This window comes from Ochlerotatus camptorhynchus, unplaced genomic scaffold, assembly GCF_037179485.1.
Source record: "Ochlerotatus camptorhynchus isolate MF236.1 unplaced genomic scaffold, CSIRO-AGI_Acam_v1.1 ptg000379l, whole genome shotgun sequence".
Lineage (NCBI taxonomy): Eukaryota > Metazoa > Arthropoda > Insecta > Diptera > Culicidae > Ochlerotatus > Ochlerotatus camptorhynchus.
Window position 1 is genome coordinate 3793924 of NW_027040867.1, and position 8388 is coordinate 3802311.

Sequence of the window (8388 nt, forward strand, 5' to 3'; positions counted from 1 at the left end):
CTTTTTCTCTAATACATCGTTTATCATTCCGTGCTTCACCGAGAATATCCTTCCGTAGATCGTCCTTGGGTGGTTCTAACATGATTCCGCATTTTCCGGGTTTTTCGTGTTTTCCGAAGGAGATAAATCCGCACTAATGTCCGTTCCTGGTTCGATGTTAACTTCTTCCTCGCTGGTTAGTGTGGTCGATTTCATGTCCACCATCGGTCACTGTATTGCCAAGGTGATCTGGGACGAGGCTCACGTCCAAAGTCGCTGGTGCACCGAGCGCTCCGTGTGCGAAAAGAGAATGAAAGAAATACGAAAAAGTGCGTGCGTGAGTGTTTAAACAAGCGTCTGTTACCCATGATCCGCAAACACGACGCCTCAGTACCGTTTTGGCCGGATTTGGCTTCGGTTCATTAATCCAAGGACACGGTAGCCTGGTATAAAGCCAACAAAATCCAATTCGTACCCAAGGAGATGAATTCGCCAAACTGTCCCCAGACCAGGCCAATCGAAACTTTTTGGGCTCTGACCAAAGCATATTTGCGGAAACATGTAAGGGTAGTGGATTCCGTTACAAAGTTTACGAAATTCTGGGAAAAAGTATCCAAAATTGTTTGAAAGGCATCGGTGCTGAAGCTAATGAGTAGCGTAAGATCAAAAATCCGCTCCTTGGATTATGACTGATCGGATCTCGGATTTTATACGTTAAACTGTAGAATACTATAGAGAACATGAATAAGAAATAAAAATCGAATTTGTTGTAAACAGAGTTACGCTATCGTTTTTTTTTTTTTTCAATCGTGCTTAGACATTCTGGGACACCCTATAATGCAATGAAATCTAATAATAGAGCTAGAAAACATTTATAAGACTTCTAATAAAGTATATTAAATCAATTGAAAACAGTCGAAGTAAAGCGTGAATGCATGTGCAAATTACACTTATTCAGTTTGTTATTAGATCAGACTTCTGGTGCTGTACCAATAAGATAGTCAACGTTTATAAAGTTTTTAATAAGTAAATTCAGATCAAACAGCGGAATAAAGGCGCATCTATCGATCTCAATGAGGTGTTTTCAGCACATAATTCGACAACCCGTTTTATTCAGCATTTTACACTGCTATACAGCATTCATTCAATATAGGGGAAATGGATGTAATATCGGCCTAAATGTCTCTAATTTGGGCCCATACATAAATTCAGCAATCGACTAAATTTTCAATAGCTACCAAAAATATCCATTAGTACCGTCCCAATGACGCGTTCATCTAGATAAAATTCATAAATAGCAGATTTTTAGCGATGGGCCTAATCATAGATCCATAGGCCAACATTAGAGCCATTTCCCCTATATGCTTATTTGTGACTCTGAATTGTTTGTTGGACGGGGACCAACGGCTTTACTTCACTTTCGAAGGAAGGCGTGATCAGATCAGATCGGGAAATTATCTAATAATTAACCAAGAAAACCGGTGAAAACAAGAAATTTTGAAATGGAAAGTCAGTTGCGACCCTCTTCATATATTCAAAAACGAAGGGAATATTCCATGCGTGTTACATAAGTATAACCCCTCCGGTGCATATTATTACACCCAGTTCTCCTGTTTTGCAAAATAATGACAATTACAACAAATTGGTATTCGGGGTAATGGTATTCGGACAAGGGACGAGACTTAGCTACGGGTCCTGATTTCATTGGGTATCCATGCTCCAACGGCGCTTCTAGAGATGCTGAATCGTATTTGGCACAGTGGAGTCTTCCCGATCAACTGGCGAACAGGGGTCATCGTACCAATCCCGAAGCCGAATTCCACTGATACCGGACGTGCTGCTTTTCAACCGATAACACTTATAAATTACATGTCCAAAGTCTTCGAAAGGATGGTAAGAAGACGACTAATTACGGAATTAGAATCGGAAAGAAGGCCTGATAAACGCCAACATGCTTTCCGATTCGGCCACGGTACTGACACGTATTTTGCCAAACTTGAAAGCTACCAAAGGACGAGCACTGCTTAATCGCGTCTTTGGACTAACCCAAAGCGTACGATACCACCTGGAGCCACGGAATTTTACGGTCACTGAAGCAATGGCACGCAGCCACTGGAGAACGGAGTCCCACAAGGTTCTGTATTGTCTGTCACTTTGTTCCTCGTGGAAATTCAACCTATGTTTCGTGTGATACCAAATGGAGTAAAGGCTCTTTTATATGCGGACGACATCTTATTGGTCGTAGTAGGTCGAAAGAACCAGCTCTTAGGTCGGAAACTACAGATTGCTGTTAACGAGATAGTAAATTCCGGAGAACTTTGAGATTTGGACGTAATTGCTTTTGTAAACAAACACGTCTATCGCCGATTAATCGTAAATTGAAACTTATTATCGCGAACAAACCATACTAAATGATAAAGGAATCATTTCTCTACCTGTTTGTGCCGTTAATTTTTTAGATTGAGCTTTAATTGGCGAGAAATTGGCGATTGACGTGTTTGTTTACAAAAGCAATTACGCCCTAATCTCAAAGTTCTCCGGAATTGGGCTAAAAGCATTGGATTTTGTCTATCGTCGAACAAATCAAACATTTTCTACGGTAGCCCTAATGCTCGTCGGCAGCCTAAGAAAGACATAACCATCGATCGAATTCCAGTTCCAAAAACAAAGCAGCTTGAAGTTTTGGGAGTCACACTGGATCGGACTGTCAACTTCAAAGCTCACTGTACCCTGACTGCTAAAAACTGCACCACGCGACTACGAATCCTGACAATGATTGCAGCAAAGTTACCTCGAGGAGCACGTCGTTCACTGCTGCATGTAGGATCTGCGATCATCATATCACGCCTGCTCTACGGAATGGGTCTAGTCAGCAGATGAGGATACATGGTTAAAATACTATCCTCAACCTACAACCGGATGGTCGGACTCGCATCCGGAGCTTTCGTCACCAGCTAGTAGTTGGTTCCCTCCGAAGTTTCCCTCAGGATAGCGGGAGCACGCAACGTTTCAAAATCTATTCTTATCTGGTAAAGCGAAATAGGTTCGAAATGATCTTAACCTATCATCCCTCCCCTTGGCTAGTTTTTGCACCTTGCTGTTGGTGGGCGGGCTTAATTTCATGCTAGTGGAGTGTTGGAGACGGTGGATTTGTGGCCGACGTTGCTGGCTCATGCCGCGATAGAATGGCGCCATGGGCAGGCAATGAGGATTACTGAGCTTCCCCTCTCTGATAAACCACTGCATGAGAGAACAAAAGATCTAGTCCAGCAGTGATAGTATCACACTTGTTACTCCTTTTATTGAGAGCCGCGTCGTGGTACGCTTACGTATAGGCACTGACGTTGGGTGTGATACTGGCGGGTTTTGCCGCAAATCACTCTTATTTTATTTATTTTTACGCAGATAGATTTATTTGGGTTTGCAAGGGAATTATACTATTGAAATATTTCAGAAAGTGCCCAACGGTACTCCTTCTACTTGCGTGACAAGCTTTCATTGTTGTTTTCATTGAAGTATTACTCAGGGAACAATTTTAAACATCATTTTTGTACATGGTATTGTAACTAATCTTATATGTGCTTCATTTTGATTTGGGATAAATGTTTGAACTATGGCTCGGGATTTCCACTGTTGCGTGCTTCTATTGTGATATATCCATACGTAATTTTGTGGGACGACATAGTGGAAACGTGTGAGCGTAGTTGGAGCATATACCCTATATAATTTAAAATCAGCTAGGAAACTAACTTCAAAATGAAGCATTTTAGTCACTTGAGGGTGTCACCTGGGTCGAACTAAGATATAATAAATAGGTATAGGTCAAAATCAAAAGTACTTGAAACACGTTTAATTTTAGATTACAAGCACAAGTGCAGGTACTTAATAAAGCATGGGTTATGATTGATTAGGTGACTTAGAGCTTTTAATAATTTATTAATTTAGACTAATGAGATATCATAACCATCAAATGAATTTAAATAATAAACTTCAGAAAGTTTAATGACATTAAGTAGATTAACAAAAGAATTAGGATGCGGGTGGTCCGCTTAGGGAGGCAACTAACCTTTATAGTTGTAGAATAAATCTTCTTATTTAGTATTGAATTTAAAAAAAAAGAAAACGCAGGCAGACCAATAGCATTTAGCAGATTAACAAGGAAAGGAATAGTTTAGGAAAAAAGTAAAAGTAGAGTTATGTGACAGTTATTAGCTTTTAAACTTTTGGAGGTATTGTATTCCCCTGAGTTTGTTGTACTCGATTACTATATAATTCTCTCAATACGCGGAATCTCTTATATATGCGATTAAAGCATTTGAGTTAACTTATTTCTTAGTGTTCAAGTACTTACATTTGTAAACAGCAATCAATGTTAATCTATGAACTAAACCATACGTAAAATCGATCTTTCCTTATGTGGTATTGATGCATGTTTAACTTTTCGCGGCTTTCGGAATCAACGCGCCTACGTCTACGGAGCTTACGCAGAAGTGATTTGCAATGCGGTAGAGCTCACCAAAAGTTTTTTTTTTTTTGAGCTTCTGTAGTATAGAATTTGTTCGGTACGGTCGCGAAATCTTGCGGTAAAATAACTAAATTGAAACAAAGCTCAACAGTAAAATAAGTAGAATATTTAGGGAGGAAACCAAAATTTATCAACTTGCCAACATAGGCTATCACATTTATTTTGGTGGCACTCTTTAAGTGATAATAAGTTGTTTTTTTTCTCTACGGTTGTTTCGCGTGGCGTTCACAATTTGCGCGATTTTCGTATCTTACGTAATTTAGATGTTTAACTATAAACGGTTTCACTGACTCGAGGTCGTTCCTTAAGCGGTGTTGGTACAGGTTAAACCTTTGCCGACTGTCGGATTCAACGCGCCTACGTCTACGGAGCTTACGCAGAAGTGATACGCAATTCGGTAGAGCTTGTCAAACGCTTTTGAGCTTATAGAATTTGTTCGGTGCGGTCGCGAAATCTTGAAATGATTGATACGTTCTTTAAATTAACTAATTTGATACAAAGCTCAGTAGTAAATAAGTAGAATATCTAAGGAGGAAACCAAAATTAATCAACTTGCCAACATAGGCTATCACATTTATTTTGGTGGCACTCTTTAAATGATAATAAGCCTTTTTTTCTCGCTTCGGTTGTCTCGCACGGCTTTCGGAATTCGCGCGGTTTTCGTAACTTACATAATTTAGATATTTCGTTCGAAACGGATTTACTTATTCAATCGGTTTACTACGCGGATGTATCTACGCGCACACGTCACAGCATTTTTTCTATAACTATCTTGAAACAATACATACGGAATCCAGTGTTCAAGCGGCCAACATAGGCTAGTCCTTCTGCTGTATTGTCAAAGATAGAAGCAAAATTTATTCAAATGGGTCAAGTCTTGAAAATTAAGCTGTCACGCAGCTTGATACCAATAAAAAAAAAAAAAAAATAAAAAAAAAAAAAATAAATAAAAAATAAATGATCTTAACCTATCATGGCCTAGGCTGGCGTGTTACCGTTCGACTTGATGGTCCTACAGTCGTTAGAACAACTATCTATTCGCCTTCTGGAGAAAACTAGCGATGCTTCCGATCTTCCAGTCGTCCAAAGAACAGCAGAGCTTTCACCGAAGAAACCAATGCAACTATCTCCCAAATCTGCCAACATCATAGGAACACAGACCGTGAATGGAGTGTTCCAAAACAAACGATCATCTGGGATGGCAAAAAGTTTACTAGGGCTGGGAACCCCCCAGAAAAGTCCGTCCTATACTGCCTACACAGTTCGAAAAAGTAGTGTAAATTTCTGTTCAATATGATGCACATAAATGGAGCGTCATAACCGTTTACATTATATATCATGTAAAGTTCTGACACATTTCATGCAATGTAGCAAATATTGTATACAAAAACCCACAACATTGCTTGCAAGTTGCTTGGTTGCGTGAAATTAAATACAAGTCTACGTGAATGAATGTTTACATCACAATTAAAATTCAGAATTTTTTTATCTGTGTATAATCTCATATCAGTCCCATAACTACGGACTTTAATAATGAAAAATGTGAAAACAACATCAAGTCAGTTTATCCCATCGAGCAAAATAATCACATATCAGTCCCATACTGAAATTAAATCATCCGACAGGCATGGAGAATCATTTACATTCATTTCATGCATTCATTTACATTCATTCGCCTCTAACTTTTTTCATCAACAGCATTTCGCAAAATGATGTACAAAATTTTTGTAGGTTTTGTTATTAGCTACAACTTTTGTTCATAACTCAAATCTGTATCTCTCATGCATCACGAATAAGAGCGGGCAGAACTTGTTACTGTTTTTCAGTGAATGTAAAATACATTCACTGAAAATCAGTAGTGGCTTCTGTTCGCTCTGGTTCGTCATGTATAAGAGAAACGGATTTGAAATGTTAACAAAACTTGTAGCTAATACCAAAAACTACAAAAGTTCCACACATCATTTTGCGGAATTCTGTTGATGAAAAAAGTTAGGGGCAAATGAATGTAATTGAATGCACGAAATGAATGCAAATGATTTTCCATGCCTGTCCAGAGGTTAAGTTACAGTTCAGCTTTTTGAATCGCCATATATTTCGCTGATATAACAAACCATGCAAGCTGCATTGCTACTGATTATAACTTGATAAAATTATCGATAAATTTGCAATGATTTTTTTTTTTTTAATATTTACATGGAAATTGCACTTTTTAACTTAAACTGCCATTTTCTCAATACTTACTTTTTTCCATATGGGGCTGATATGGGATTATAGGCAGTATAGTACAAGAGGTAGCCAAGCGACTTTTTCAAGGACGTACCCTTCTGTACACTGACGGATGCAGTCGACCTTTTCGGCATAGGCGTCGCCAAATCCGACGCCCTGCCAAGATGCTGCAGCGTCTTCTCAGCAGAAACCTACGCCCTAATCGAGGCGGTAATCCAATCCAAAAACGTCCAATTCTGCTGGATCCCCGGCCATGCAGGCATTCAAGGAAATATTATTGCAGACCATCTTGCTGGTGAAGCAACGTTCCCATTAATATCCAAATACCAGCCATGGACGCGATTAGGAAAGTCAAACGTGCTATACGACTACGATACATCGTTGCGATGGGACCATCTTTGGCATACATCACGGGATGTTAAGGTCCTTGAGGTAAAATTTACCACTAATCCATGGAATGACACCAAAAATCCAGAAGACCAACGGATCCTGACCCGGTTAAGGATCGGACATACCAGATTTACCCACGAGTGCCTGATCAAAAGAACAGACCCACCCGTATGTTAATGCTGCGGCACCGTCATCAACGTTCGACATATTTTGCTAGACTGCAGGAAATATCATGGTGCTCGTGCAAAATACAACATTGACCCTTCTTGTCTGCAAACAGTTTTTCGTAACGAGGAGGAAGAAAAGAAAAAAAACTAATAGCCTTTCTTAAAGATACCAATTTGTACAATACATTGTAATTACTTATTATTTCGAGACATGAATGCACCATTAGATGTAAAGTGTGTATAATAAAAAAAAAATTGTATAAAGAAAGAGAGAGAAATAAACGCCGTTGAAAATGTATTTATCCGTAGGTTCTTATAAATGGGACAACCAAGTTTTGATATTTTTCAGCATATTTTCTGAACAAAATATGTTACTTTTAGTGCACAGTGCAATATAGCGATAGTTTGCAATCGACTTGATTTTTTTTAATAATGCGATTATTTTTTCAGGCAACTAACATAAGTAAAGCGGGGGCCGATTACTCGCGGCTATCTCGAGGTTAGGGGTAACAAATGGATGGCAGGGTAGGGATTGAGAACACAAGGTTTGGAGAGGAATGTGCTCTTGATCTCGAACTAAGCGACATATTGATGAAAAAGACAAACATGGGGGTACACCGATGGACAGCTAACAACTTGGAAGAACACAAGATGACACTAACTACTAAATCCTCAGATCTATCCGTTTTAAAAACACATAAATTAAATTCAAATAGTCAAGATCTCGGCTCGCCAAGACATCTCTAACAGATATCGCGGGTTGTTTTCCTCGGGCCCTGAGGGATGTGGATAACTCAGATCTGGCAACACGGTGTAAGGTACATGACCAAACAACATGCTCGATATCGTGATTGCCAATGCCACACGCACATAAATTACTGCCTGAGAGCCCAATTCGCTAGAAGTGCGAGTCTAACGCACAGTGATTGGACATAAGCCTCGACATAACGCGTATAAGGCTTGAGGGATAAGGTTGAGTTGCGTAAAACAAAACCCATCGTGCTTCTGGGATTTCGTGAAAAAGCGGCAAGCATCTTCTCGCATCCCATGCAACGTTACCTTCAATGATGCCCAGGCTAATACAAATGTGGATGCTGCAAA